Genomic DNA, 13,817 nt, shown 5'->3' on the forward strand with positions numbered 1-13,817 from the left:
CAGAGCTGGCGGTAAATACACAGTTTCAGTTCGTCAAACATTTAATTCAGTTTTCCCGGAGACAACACTCCCACATGGCGATACTGTGCGAGATTTGATTAACAAATTTCGAAGTACGGGTTCAGTGACAGATGCACTGAGAAGTGGTCGTCCGAGCGTTTTGTCTGAGGATAAACTACTCGATATTTCCGATAAAATGTCCACGTGTCCGACCACGTCAGTATGAAAACTCGCCCAGCAAATCGATGTTAACTGTCGGAACGGCCCACACAGCTGTAAGGAAGAAATTAGAACTTTTCCCATACAAAGTGACAGTCACACAAGAACTGAAAAATACTGATCATGGCAAGAGACTCTATTATTGTCAATGGTTCAAAAATTTCATTCAACAAAATGCAAGGGATATTCTTAATGAAACGTTTTTCACTGATAAGACGTGGTTTCGTATATCCGGGTACATGAACTCACAAAATTCTCGTATGTGGATTATTGCAAATCCACTGTGTATTCATGAGAAACCACTTCATTCTGTGAAAATAGGAGTTTGCATTGGAATTTCTAGACGTCGGATTGTGGGTCCCATATTTTTGAACGAAACAATAAACGCACAACGATACTGCAGTGATATTCTAAACCCATTCATAGGAGAACTTGTGTTAAGTGACATACTGAACGGTTATTTTCAACAAGATGGTGCAACTGCGCATAGAGCTCGCGTTTCAATGTCACTGCTTGCTGATGTTTTTGGTGATCGCATAATTTCACAGAGACTTTGGCCCCCACGATCGCCTCACCTAACACCACTTGACGTTTCCTTGTGGGGTGCACCTAAAGCAACTGTGTATGAAAACCATCCAAAATCCAGTGATGAACTGAAAACTGCAATATACACTTTCACTACTTCTGTTACAGAATGAATGTGTCAGCTTGTGTTTTGAAACATGATTAGACGAATTGAATTGTGTATTCAACAACAGGGGAACACTTTCGAAATTTAATGTGAAAATTTGTAAGTGAAAGTGAATATTCAATAAATTAATAACTTGCATTTCACTGAGTTTCATTTCGGTATACTCACTGCGGCATACGGCACGCGCGGCTGACAATCATACGGCGCTGCGGAGAGTCTTTTTTAACAGCCCGGATAAGAAATACGCAGGGTGACGAATAGAAATGACACTTTTATTCAAAGGCAATTATAACACTGAAATCACCGCAATACATGATGGTCACTGGACATGTTAAAAGGCGTGACATGGTTCTTAAAACGGTGTGTGAGCATCCTGGACGGCAAAGCACGCTCTGCAACATGCTCCCACGCTGGCCATAAAGGTTGGTGAGGGATTCTAGTGGTAGGCCGTTCCGTTACTCCATCAGCGCTGTTTACATCTGCTGGACGGCCGTTGGTGCATGCGGAAGTGTTGCAATACCTCTTCCGACCGCATCTCACACGTGTCAGATGCGATTTAAGTCGGAGGAACCGGGTCGTCTGAGCATGCATCGAATATTTTCTCGTTCCAAGAGCTGATTCTCCTTCACATTTCGATGTAGTCGTGCAATGCCATCCATAACAATGAAGTTAGGTCCGAGAGTACTCCTGAAAAGACGCGCGCGGGGAGGGAGTACAGCGTCACAGTAACTCTGGAAGTTTATCTCTCGTGTCAGTGTTTCCATGCAAATAAATTTGGATCCCATTAAAAGACAAATTTCTTGTCGCAATAATGTTGACCGGTGATTGTACCGTGTTGAAGAAATTGGGGTTAGTAAGCTCATGAAAGATTATACCTGCCCACTCCTTAAGGCCTGGAATACCAAAATAATAGTGTTCGGCACGTTCCTGGGTGCGTTACGTATTCGTACATTTCGTCATATGAGGGTACGTCATTCATACAGTATCATTGCCGAACATGATTGTTTTTATGGTCCAAGTGATATTATCTGAGGAGGCATAATATTGCATGGGCGTACTGTCCTCCAAATCCAGAATGAGATTTTCACTCTGCAGGGAGTGTGCGCTGATTTGAAACTTCCTGGCAGATTAAAACTATGTGCCGGACCGAGACTCGAACTCGGGACCTTTGCCTTTCGCGGGCATGCGACCTACCAACTCTTTTTTTCTCTTTTTTTATTTACTGTTTTTAATACATTCTTAATTTGATTTTACTTTATACCACAACAAAAATAAATGTATCTAGCACCGCATCGTGCTCTGAGTAAAAACAACAATATCTCGGCACGTTCCTACACCGAGGGAATGTATATGGGGAAATGAAAAAAAAGTGCTGCATACATGATGCAGAAGGGTGTGTCGCTACTCTCTTTACGCTTCATCATCCAGGTACGTCTTCACGTATGTCATGTTATTCCACCGAGAATCGAACTTAGTCTTGTCAGCTCACTCAATGGGTGTCTTCTCCTACCTGTTGATGATCCAGCTGCGTGGAAGGTCGCGTAGGGCACTCCCTAAGTAATTAGAAAAATACTGTCTGTATTTTGGGTTCCGTACGATCTTGCAATGACGTTCTGGTAGGTAGTTCCAAAAGTCTAATACATCTTTAGGTCCATCGTGAAATAAGTAGTGTACCGCATGTGCACGGATCCACGTGACAGCGTTGGTCTTGGCGCGCGGGAAATACTGTTGATCCGGAAATAGTAGAAACCGAGGTGTAATGTGTTCCGGAGTCACTCGTAGAAAATACGACACGATTTGTCGCACCAAGCGCCATACGTCTTCTGCTGCGCCACATGTGAGACGGTGTTCGTCCGTGTCTGGCACCCCGCAGTCTACGCATAGAGGCGATTCCGCCATGTTTATCTTGTGGAGGCGTGATAGGGTGATCTGTTTACCATTGACTGTGATGTACCATGTGGATCGGACGGCTGTGTCCAATGTAACCGTGTGAATCGTCTTCCACACCACCTTCCAATTAGCCTGAGGGCTTTTGGTCTCTACGATGTTTGGTGGGCGCCTCTGCTGTAGGATATGATATATATCCTTCGCCGACGCCTGTTTCGTCGGTGGTACTGCGATACGGACATACCTGTGTTCAATGTAAAAGTTTCCGAAGTAGTAGAAGGGTGGGGGTATGTCTTGCGTCTTCAGTGGGGGCATAAGGGAGGGCGGAGCTAAGGACTCCAACAGCAAACCTGTCAAACTTTCCGGGTGGTGGCGCCACAGCTTGATGTGTGAGCTGACGTACAGGGCCACAGCTCTGTCGTGGACATGGACGAGACCAAGACCTCCTTTTTCTGGGGGGAAGGGTCAGCGATTCATAACTGACTTTGAAGAGCATGCCTGTACTGACGTAGGCTCCGAATGCCGCTAATAGACGTCGAGCCATCAGTAATGGCATTGGAAGAACACGCGCTATGTGTGGAAGGCGCGATGCCAGGTAAACATTGAGAAAGTGCGTCCTTTGGAGAATGTCGAGGGTCCGCAGACGAAGGTTGAAGATCTGGACCCGAATTTGTTGTAATAAGCGGCGGTAGTTAAGAGCCGCAGTGCGCCGTATGTCGTCGTGAAACTCTATTCCGAGACATTTGATAGTGCCACGCTGGGGTCAACCCGTCTCCTATGGCCATGGCGACCGATTTGGCGACGTTGAGACAGCTGCCGGCAGCCACACCGTACGTGGTAATCCATTCTAGTGCTCTGATGACATCGTCGCGATTGCGGAACACGAGGACCAGGTCGTCTGCATATGCTGTACAGCGAAATGTCACGTAGGGTAAGACCGGTGAGGCGTTGACGGAGGCCACAGAGGAGTGGTTCCAGTGTCAGAGCATATAGTAACGTCGACAAGGGACAGCCTTGAAGCACGGAGCGGAAAATCGGGACGGAATGCGAGAGACGCCCGTTAGCGAGCACTTTGGAAGTCGCCCCTCGGTGGAGGCGCATCACGACGTCTATGAATTGCTCTGGGTACTGCATGTGCTGGAGAACGGATGTTAGGTACGCGTGATCCACTCGATCAAAAGCTTGGCTAAAATCTAGTGATGCCAGCGCTCCCGGGATGCGGCGTGCCCTAGCTAGGGCTATTAAGTCACGGTATCGACACAGTGCTGTGTGGATGTTGTTGATACCCCCTAGGGAAGTCTGATCGGGTGAGATGATGTAAGGTAGGGTCGGTCGTAGACGGTTTGCTAATAGTCTGGTGAATATCTTCATGTCACACTTGACGAGTGTTAACAGGCGGTAATCTTGTATTCGAGCCCCACCTTTAGATTTGTGAACCGGTATAATTATTCCTTCTACGAAGGTCGCAGGGAGCGGCACCGCGGGGGACATAAGCTCCCGACATATGTCTGTCAACTTGGGAACCAGTAAATACTGGAAAGTTCTATAAAACTCCACAGGGAGCCCGTCGGGGCCAGGAGACTTATTCGCCGCTCCTTTACCGATGGCGTCGATAACTTCGTCTTCCGTAATGTCGTTCAATAATTCAGTTTGTAAATCCTGTGGGACAATGCCGTAAACCAGTTGTGAGACTGCTGTCACCGTCGTCGGGTCGGAACATTGAGCAGAATAAAGTCGTGCGTAATGGTCGAAGAAGGCCGCAGGAATATCGCGTTGTGTGGTGTGATGACGGCTGTCCTCAGTGGTGATGGCATGTATCAGCGCCCGTCTTCGCAGTGTACGTTCTCGGATGACGTGGTACATGGTGGGTCGTTCCGTTGCGAGTCTGTCTTGTGTTCGCGCTCGGACTATCGTCCCTTCGAGGTGTCGGCGCATATGGGCTACGATCTGTAGCACGCTGAACTATCAACTGTTCGTTCCGGTGTGGGTGGCAACGAGGAGCATTCGCGAAGGACGGTGAAATAAAAATCGAGCGTCTGCCGCCTCCAAGCAGCAGTCTCACGACCATACGTAATAAAGGTTCTCCGTAGGGCCGGCTTGGCGCAGGTTAACCACCAACTAATCTACGTAGGATACGTTGGGAGGCGGCGGACGCACAAACTCCACGTGTCTTCGATGACGCGTCGACAATCCGGAGAAGCGAGATGAGCAAGGTTTAATTTCCAGGGATGTCGGCTGCGCCACACCCGTTGGCGACGAAGGGTGACGGCACATATATAGGCCTCGGATATGAAAAGGCTACTGGCCACACCTCCGCGTCACTCACCGTTGCCGCGAGAGAACGGGAGACGTAAATCCTATCGATGCGACTAGACGAGTGACTCGTGAAATGGGTGTATCCCGGTCTATTTCCTCGGACATGTTCCCATGTATCTACCAGCTGGAGATCGCCGATAAGTGTCCCAAGTTCGGGGCACGGTGAATGGCATGGCAGTTGATCTTTAGGTGCTTGGGTGCAATTGAAATCGTCCCCTAATATCAGGTCATCGTGCCTGCCCTGAAAAAGCGGTGCTATTCCTTCTGCGAAGAAGAGCGCTCGGTCACGACGGCGATTCGTTCCGGAAGGGGCGTACACTTTGATCAACCGGACGCCTTGCACCGTTACGGCCATTCCTGTAGCGTCGGGGTGATATCGGACTTCGTCCGCCTCGAGGCCCTCTCTGAGGAGAACTGCGACTCCACTGTTAGTTGGCGAGGCGTGGGACACATGAGCCGTATAACCATACATACCCGGGAAATTGGGGACGAACACTTCTTGGAGAAAGACAATGTCAACGTCTGCTGCATTGAGCATGTCTTGGAGCAGCGACCACTTCGTACGTGTCCGAATTATGTTAATGTTGATGGTCGTTAAGCGATAGGTCTGTAGATCGTCTCCTGCGGTGGGGGCCGCCGTCAGTGTCGCCGTAAAAGGTGGGGCCTGTGATCTGCTGGCCGCGTCCGCGCCGTCATCTGTTGCTACTCGGGAGGGGCCGAGGTGCGGGAGGAGAGACCCCTCTCACTTGTGGGCTGAGTGACTAAGGGTGAATCCGCCGTTGTTTCCGGTTGTGTACCAACGGCGGCCGCTGTGCTGGCCATCTGTTTGCCCGAGAGAGCGGAATCGGGTTTGTCAAAATCAGACAAGGTGACAGCTGAGGGCGATCTTGTGCCATCCATTTTCCTCGTCGTTTCGTCGGCCGTCCGGACGTCAACTGGAGAAGACGTCCGCTGCAGGCGATCGTCTGAGGGTGTGCGACGTCGCTTTTTATGTTTTCTCGGTGACCTTTGTTTGCGGACGTGGGTTTCTGTGTCCGAAAGAGTTTGTGGTTCCCGTATCGCATCCCCCTCAGGTAGAAAGGCAGAGGTCGGTACAACCCTAGCGTCGAGTTCCATTCTCTCGTCCGAATCCTCATGTGGAGTTGATGGGCGGCGTTCTTCAATCTCCGCAGACACCGTAGTGATGTTGGTCAATCCAGGACTGGCGACAGGTGTGCATTCTAACGCTTCCTATCTTCCAAGGGGTTTGTCGTCTGTCGTGACGGTCGATCGTGTCACCTCTGCGTAATTGAGGGGGAGGGCCGTGAGCATAGGAGGTGGTGTCGTGTCACGTAATGGAAGTTGTGTAACCCGACGTTGAATACACGCCGAGCGCACATGACCCTCCTGGCCGCAACCAGAACAAGTACGAGGTTGTCCGTCGTACATTACTATTGCTCGACAGCCACCTATGACTAAGTAGGATGGCACATGTTTTTTTAATTCAATTTTCACTTGTCGGACGCCGTTGAGGACCTGGTACGTCTCGAAGGTGTTCCATGTTTCGGCCACGTGGCTAATTACCGTCCCATAAGGGCGGTAAGCGGAGGTAACGACGTCCGGTGGCACTTCGAAAGGGAGTTCGAAGACTCTTAGTGTGCGTAATCCTAGTCCAGCATGGTCAACAGTAACCTCTCCGATGTGACCATCGGAGTGTTTGAACTTGAGAGTGTTCGCGCATCTGTTCACAGCTGCGTGACATAACTCGTCATCGACCATCTTGACGTAAACGACGTTACTTGTGATGGATAAGTGGATACCGATGATGTGCTGTGTTGGTATTTGAACTTCATCACGGATGAATCGTTCGACTTCAAAGGCTCGTGGTCGTGCGTAGTCGGGCTGGAAGCTGATCTTGATGGTAGCTTTTCTGTACGAATGAGCCATGGCGACTCAATGTTAACGGACGCGAGTATTAGCTGCGGCGAGGAAGTAAACAAACTACGCGCGCTCGCGACTCTGCGGACGGGACGTAAACAAGACGTCCTCGCCGCTCATTGGCCGAAAGCAGACTGCAAACTGAGCTACCCAAGCACGACTCCTGCCCCGTCCTCACAGCTTTACTTCCGCCAGTACCTCGTTTCCTACCTTCCAAACTTTACAGAAGCTCTCCTGCGGACCATACTGGTCCAATTTTCATCGATCTATGTTACTTGGGAGTGACACAGTATGCACAACGTACTTGCGTACTTAAATCTTCAACGCCTGTGTGTTTGCAGTAATTATCCCACTTCGACTAATGCTGCGAGAATATTCTGTCAAGGGTCACGTTTTTCGGGCGTCACGACTATTTTCAAATGGTAGAGCACATGCCCGCGAAAGCAAAGGTCGCGAGTTCGAGTCTCGGTCCGGCACACAGATTTAATCTGCCGGGAAGTTTGACTTCCAAATCTGTGAATACGGTACACTCAGTTGTGAACTTTATTGTGACACAGTCTCCTTCCCCGTGTGAGTCTTTTAAGGGGTGCAGTCGTAGTTTCATTTTACGGTTGACAGTGCGTGACCGCATCGAATTGTGAGGGTGGAGAAGCTCTTCGTACTAGAGGATACACGGCGAAAAGGACTGGTCTGCCGTTTTCCGGACTTAAGTCTTGTCGTTCGCGCGTGGGATGCGTTAGGTTCAAATGGTTCAAATGGCTCTGAGCACTATGGGACTCAACTGCTGAGGTCATTAGTCCCCTAGAACGTAGAACTAGTTAAACCTAACTAACCTAAGGACATCACAAACATCCATGCCCGAGGCAGGATTCGAACCTGCGACCGTAGCGGTCTTGCGGTTCCAGACTGCAGCGCCTTTAACCGCACGGCCACTTCGGCCGGCGGGATGCGTTAGGAAGATATGTATTTCAGCACGTCCACATGCATCAGTGACCATCCAACAATTGTCTACAGTGCTGGTGGAAGAACGGAATGGCCTAGCACAAAACCTTGTTATGGACTTTGTGGTCAGAATGGGAGCACTTGGCGCAGCATGCATTGTCAAGAACAATGCTCCGTCTTTCGTAATGTCCCGGGGAGGATCCACAACAGCGTTGACTTCAGTGAAAGTATTGTCTTTGAATGAAAGTGTCCCTTCTATCCACATCGTTGCGTATTTCTTTCAATTACCCCTGCACTGTGCTTAAGCAGTTCTTCCTATGTGGGTTTATCGTCCAAATTTCATCGATCTTTGTTACTTGGGAGTGACACAATATGCACAACTTACTTGCGTCCTTAAATTTTGAACACCTGTGTGTTTGCTATAATGATCCCACCTCGTCTAATACTGCTAGAATGTTCTGTCAAGGGTGACGAGTTTGGGCGTCACATCCATTTTCAAATTCCCTATAAGTTGTAAGTGCATCTCTGAAAATCGTTCACAAGATTATGATCCACGTCCTCATGGAAGTTTGTTGCGTAGGATTTAGGTGCAGTGGTTTTCGGGCTGATGTTGTACAGATGAGGGACTCAATACAACAATAACGTTTTTCAACGTCAACAGAATATAAATACAGTTTCACTAAAGCGAAATATGTCTGCAGCCCAGAAAGATCCTAAATAAGTCTCTATATAATGAATACAAAAATGTTTTCTGTTAGATATAAGAATACAGGCAACCTTTCCCTTCATATACATAGCTGTGTAAGAACATAAAAAATTTACAATGCTTGCCCCTCGACAGTAACCAATTGTCATATCTGAGAAAACTTCGGCGGTAAGACAATTTATAGATTTAATTAGGATCATAACACACAGCTTTGCATAGGTCTACTACAACTACCGTCGCCATAGAGTTACCACTGCCATAGCAAGATACACACAACACTCTACCAATCTCAAATATCTTATTAAATTCGTAAATGATAACTCAAGCAAATGGTTATTCATATGTTGTTGTTGTGGCCTTCAGTTCAGAGACTGGTTTGATGCAGCTCTCCATGCTACTCTATCCTGTGCAAGCTTCTTCATCTCCCAGTACCCACTGCAATCGACATCCTTCTGAATGTGTTTAGTGTATTCATCTCTTGATCTCCCTCTATGAGTTTTACCCTCCACACTGCCCTACAATACTAAATTGGTGATCCCCTGATGCCTCAGAATATGCCGTATCCACCGATCCCTTCTTCTAGTCAAGTTGTGCCACAAATTTCTCTTCTCACCTCATTAGTTATGTGGTCTATACATGTAACCTTCAGCATTCTTCTGTAGCCCCACATTTCGAAAGCTTCTATTCTTGTCTAAACTATTTATCATCCACGTTTCACTTCCATACATGGTTACACTCCATACAAATACTTTCAGAAACGACTTCCTGACACTTAAATCGATACTCGATGTTAACAAATTTCTCTTCTTCAGAAACGCTTTCCTTGCCATTGCCAGTCTACATTTTATATCCTCTCTACTTTGACCATTATCAGTTATTTTGCTCCCCAAAAAGCAAAACTCATTTACTATATTAAGCCTCTCATTCATATAGTAGAACGAATAACAGGAATAATACACAGCAGAAATGTGTCAACTTCCAAGGCAAGCACACGGCGTAGTTTAAACAAACACTTTAATATTCATACAATTAATCACGATCGCTGCATGTAGGTAACAAGCAGAATTGCTCTCGGTAACAGCGCACTGCTCTGTAACATCAGTAAAGTACCATACTTGTCACACGTCACACGTCAGTCACAGTTGTCGCTAGGAAATGTACCCAATGTAACGCTCTTACGCGTCACAGTACACTACGCCTACCATAAAGCCACCAGCGAGCAACCGTCAGCTGCAGAACCACTCAAATGGGGCTGGCTCCTCTTGATATGCAGAAGCCCCTTTCTTCGCCTCGACTGTGATCGCTGCCCGTCAGAGCGGGAAACACCAGTCACTCCACCAGACCACTGTGCGCACTCCGCGGCCACGTCCCGCGCACACTGTAGTGATATCCGGCAGACAGTTCTGTACCACACCAGGTTCTTGGGGCCCTCGCTCATAACTCGTATGGGATCTCGCTCGTTCGTATCCGTGCAGCAACTAGCTAATGCAAGACCTTCAGGCGCAGTCCACCATGAAGGACATCTCAGCTGCCAAGCCACTATGGTCTTAGGCGACATGAGAGAGACTTCCACCGCTCCCGCGCAACGGCAAAGGTATCCAGTAGATGGTGCTGGGGTCACTTGCTGCAGCTTACTAACCGCCTGATGACCAGCTTGCTGCCGGCCGGAGTGGCCGAGCGGTTCTAGGCGCTACAGTCTGGAACCGCGCGACCGCTGCGGTCGCAGGTACGAATCTGCCTCGGGCATGGATGTGTGTCATGTCCTTAGGTTAGTTAGGTTTAAGTAGTTCTAAGTTCTAGGGGACTGATGACCTCAGATGTTAAGTCCCATAGTACTCAGAGCCATTTTTGAACCAGCTTGCTCCAACTATAAACAGGCTTCCTATGTGATTTATCTATATGTGAAATAGTGAATTTTCTTTAAACTTTCTCATCGTGTAACGTGTGCTTTGGATATCGTATTCAGCTGCTGAGCATTACTAACTGATGGTTGGCCTCGTGTTCCGCGTGTAAACATTGTCGTGAAACTAAACTTAAATCTTTGTGAAATTCTGGCTTTAGAATAATGAAAATGAATCCTAATAGCCGGCCGCGGTGGTCTAGCGGTTCTGGCGCTGCAGTCCGGAACCGCGGGACTGCTACGGTCGCAGGTTCGAATCCTGCCTCGGGCATGGGTGTGTGTGATGTCCTTAGGTTAGTTAGGTTTAAGTAGTTCTAAGTTCTAGGGGACTTATGACCTAAGATGTTGAGTCCCATAGTGCTCAGAGCCATTTTTTTTTTGAATCCTAATAAGTCCCAAATGAAACTAATCGCGTACTCAGTGAAAGCTATTTAAGCGACGCTGTATTGTATCCTGAAGCCCCAAAGAAACTAATATAGGCACGCGTATTCAAATACAGGGATATAAACCAGGCAGAATTCAGCGCTGCTGTCGGCGACGTCTGTATTAGACGACAAGTGTCGGGCGTAGTTGTTAGGTCGGTTACTGCTGTTACAATGACAGGTAATCAAGATTCAAGCTAGATTGAACGTGGTGTTATAGTCAGCGAGCGAGTGATGAGACACGTCATCTCCAAAGTGATGATGAAGTGGGGATCTTCCCGTACGACCATGTCACGAGTGCAGGAATCTGGCAAAATATCAAATCTCCGACATCAGTGCGGCCGAAAAAAAAGACTCCAAGAACGGAACCAACACGATTGAACAGAATCGTTTAAGGTGACAGATGTGTAACCCTTCCGTAAATTGATGCAAATTTCAATGCTACGCCATGGACACGTGTCACCGTACGAACTATTCGACGAAACATCATCGATATGGGCTTTCGGAGCTGAAGGCCCACACGTGTACCCTTGATGCCTGCACGACACAAAGCTTTACGCCTCGCCTGGGCCCGTCAACACCATCATTTGACTGTTGATGACTGTAAACATGTCTGGTCGGGCTGTTCTAGCTGGTGGAGGCTCTGTAATGGCGTGGGGCGTGTGTAGTTGAAGTGATATACGGCCCCTGAAACGTCTAGATACGAACTCTACTTTACTTTTTCGTGTACGGAGATTTATTTCAAAGCCTTTCAGCCCAATGTCGGGCCAAGTCCAATGTTTCTCTCTTCTCAAGCCATAGCTTGTGGGGCAGATGGAACACTGTAGAAGGTGTTCCATATCCTGAACTTCAGTACAGTCGCATTTGTTGTCTCCTTCGTCCGTAAAGCCCCATTTGACTAGGTTTGCTTTAACTGGTGCTACGCCTGTTCTGATGCGGTTCAGTGTTCTCCAAATCTTCCAGCATGATGTACTGCCGCTGGGTATTTCTCGTGAGGCAGGGTAGTCCTTCGGAGGCTCGTTCAATTCACTAGTGAGAAATCTCTGCTACGTCCACATGAAGAACCATGCAGCTGGTGGCGCTCGTCGAAAATCTGTTTAAATTTTTCTGTATGTTCGTGCGCAATTCTTCGGCATTCAGGAGATGAGAATCCAGCTGCTTTGTATATTTTCCCAAGTGGAGTGGGTTTCATGCATCCTGTTGTTAGCCTGCATGTTTCATTAAGGACTGTAATGACTTTTTTGGCATGTGTGGATCGAGACCATACAGGGCATGCATATTCTGCCGTGGAGAAGCAAAGTGCTGGAGCAGTTGCTCGTAATACGATCGGACTAGCTCCCCATTTACTATTCGTCAGTTTTCTTAAAATAGATACGAAACTGACAGGTGACATGTACATAAGCATCCTGTCTGATCAGCTGCATCCATTCATGACCAATGTGCGTTGCGACGGACTTGAGCAATTCCAGCAGGACAGTCTGACACCCCACACGTCCAGAATTGCTACAGAGTGCTCCAGGAACACTCTTACGAGTTTAAACACTATCGCTGGCCACCAAATTCCCCAGACATGAACATTATTGAGCATATCTGGGATGCCCTGCAACGTGATCTTCAGAAGAGATCTCCTCCTCTCCTACTCTAATGGATTTGTGAACAGTCGTGCACGATTCACGGTTTCAGTTTCTTCCAGCACTACTTCAGACACTAGTAGAGTCCATGCCACATCATGTTGCTGCACTTCTGCGTGCTCGCGGGGGTGTTACATGATATTAGGCAGATGTACCAGTTTGTTTGGCTCTTCAGTGTATTTAAGTGGCATTACAAAAGTTTGATAACATGAAGTGCAATGTCTGATTTGAAATACGAACACGCCAGAAAATAACTGCTTAATACTATCTCCATTGTTCATCGCCAGTTAATCTGCATATTTAGGACAACGCCTGAATTTTCTGGAAACGTAATGTTCGCTCACAAGAATGCGAAGTGAGATCTGCCTTGAGAGAAGCCCGCATGTCGTGGTCGTGCGGTAGCGTTCTCGCTTCCCACGCTCGGGTTCCCGGGTTCGATTCCCGGCGGGGTCAGAGATTTTCTCTGCCTCGTGATGGCTGGGTGTTGTGTGATGTCCTTAGGTTAGGTTTAAGTAGTTCTAAGTTCTAGGGGACTGATGACCATAGATGTTTAGTCCCATAGTGCTCAGAGCCATTTGAACCTCGAGAGAAAAATAACTTTGCTCCTGCTCAGCATGCTGTTTTGTGTCTGGTGTATTGAAGTTCTCGGAAAAAAACTGAAATCAGTAAATACAGTAGCTGAAGAAAAATAATCTACTCCAAATTTTTTTGCAGGGCTTTACGTGAGGTTTCATGAGGTAGTTTAAACGAAAATACATGTCGGCAGGACTTTGAATCAGTCAACAGTAAATGGTATCGATAATATTCTTCTCGGGTATGCAGCCGGATCATAACGTCTTCATGACACAATATTTCCGTGGTCCAACTGGCCGCCATCTTCAGGTGAGAGTGCTGGTGCAAGATCTCGCCGGAACTGACTTCTTAGCGCAAGCGGCGGCCCCTATATAAGCCGCAGAAGACCCACAACACGTGCGCGAGAAGGTGCCGTAACTGCCCTCTAGCGCAGTAAACATACCGCGCCGCCAGTGGTGGAAATAGGCGAAATCGAGATATCGCTGTCAAAAATTAAAAAAATTTTATTTCGACGATCGAAACACAGACCGTTGTTTTTTAATGTCAGATAACACCGGGTCCCAAGTCTTACTTAAAAGATAACCCTTGTCTCTATTAATAAGATTGTCAGATA

This window comes from Schistocerca nitens, chromosome 6, assembly GCF_023898315.1.
Source record: "Schistocerca nitens isolate TAMUIC-IGC-003100 chromosome 6, iqSchNite1.1, whole genome shotgun sequence".
NCBI lineage: Eukaryota > Metazoa > Arthropoda > Insecta > Orthoptera > Acrididae > Schistocerca > Schistocerca nitens.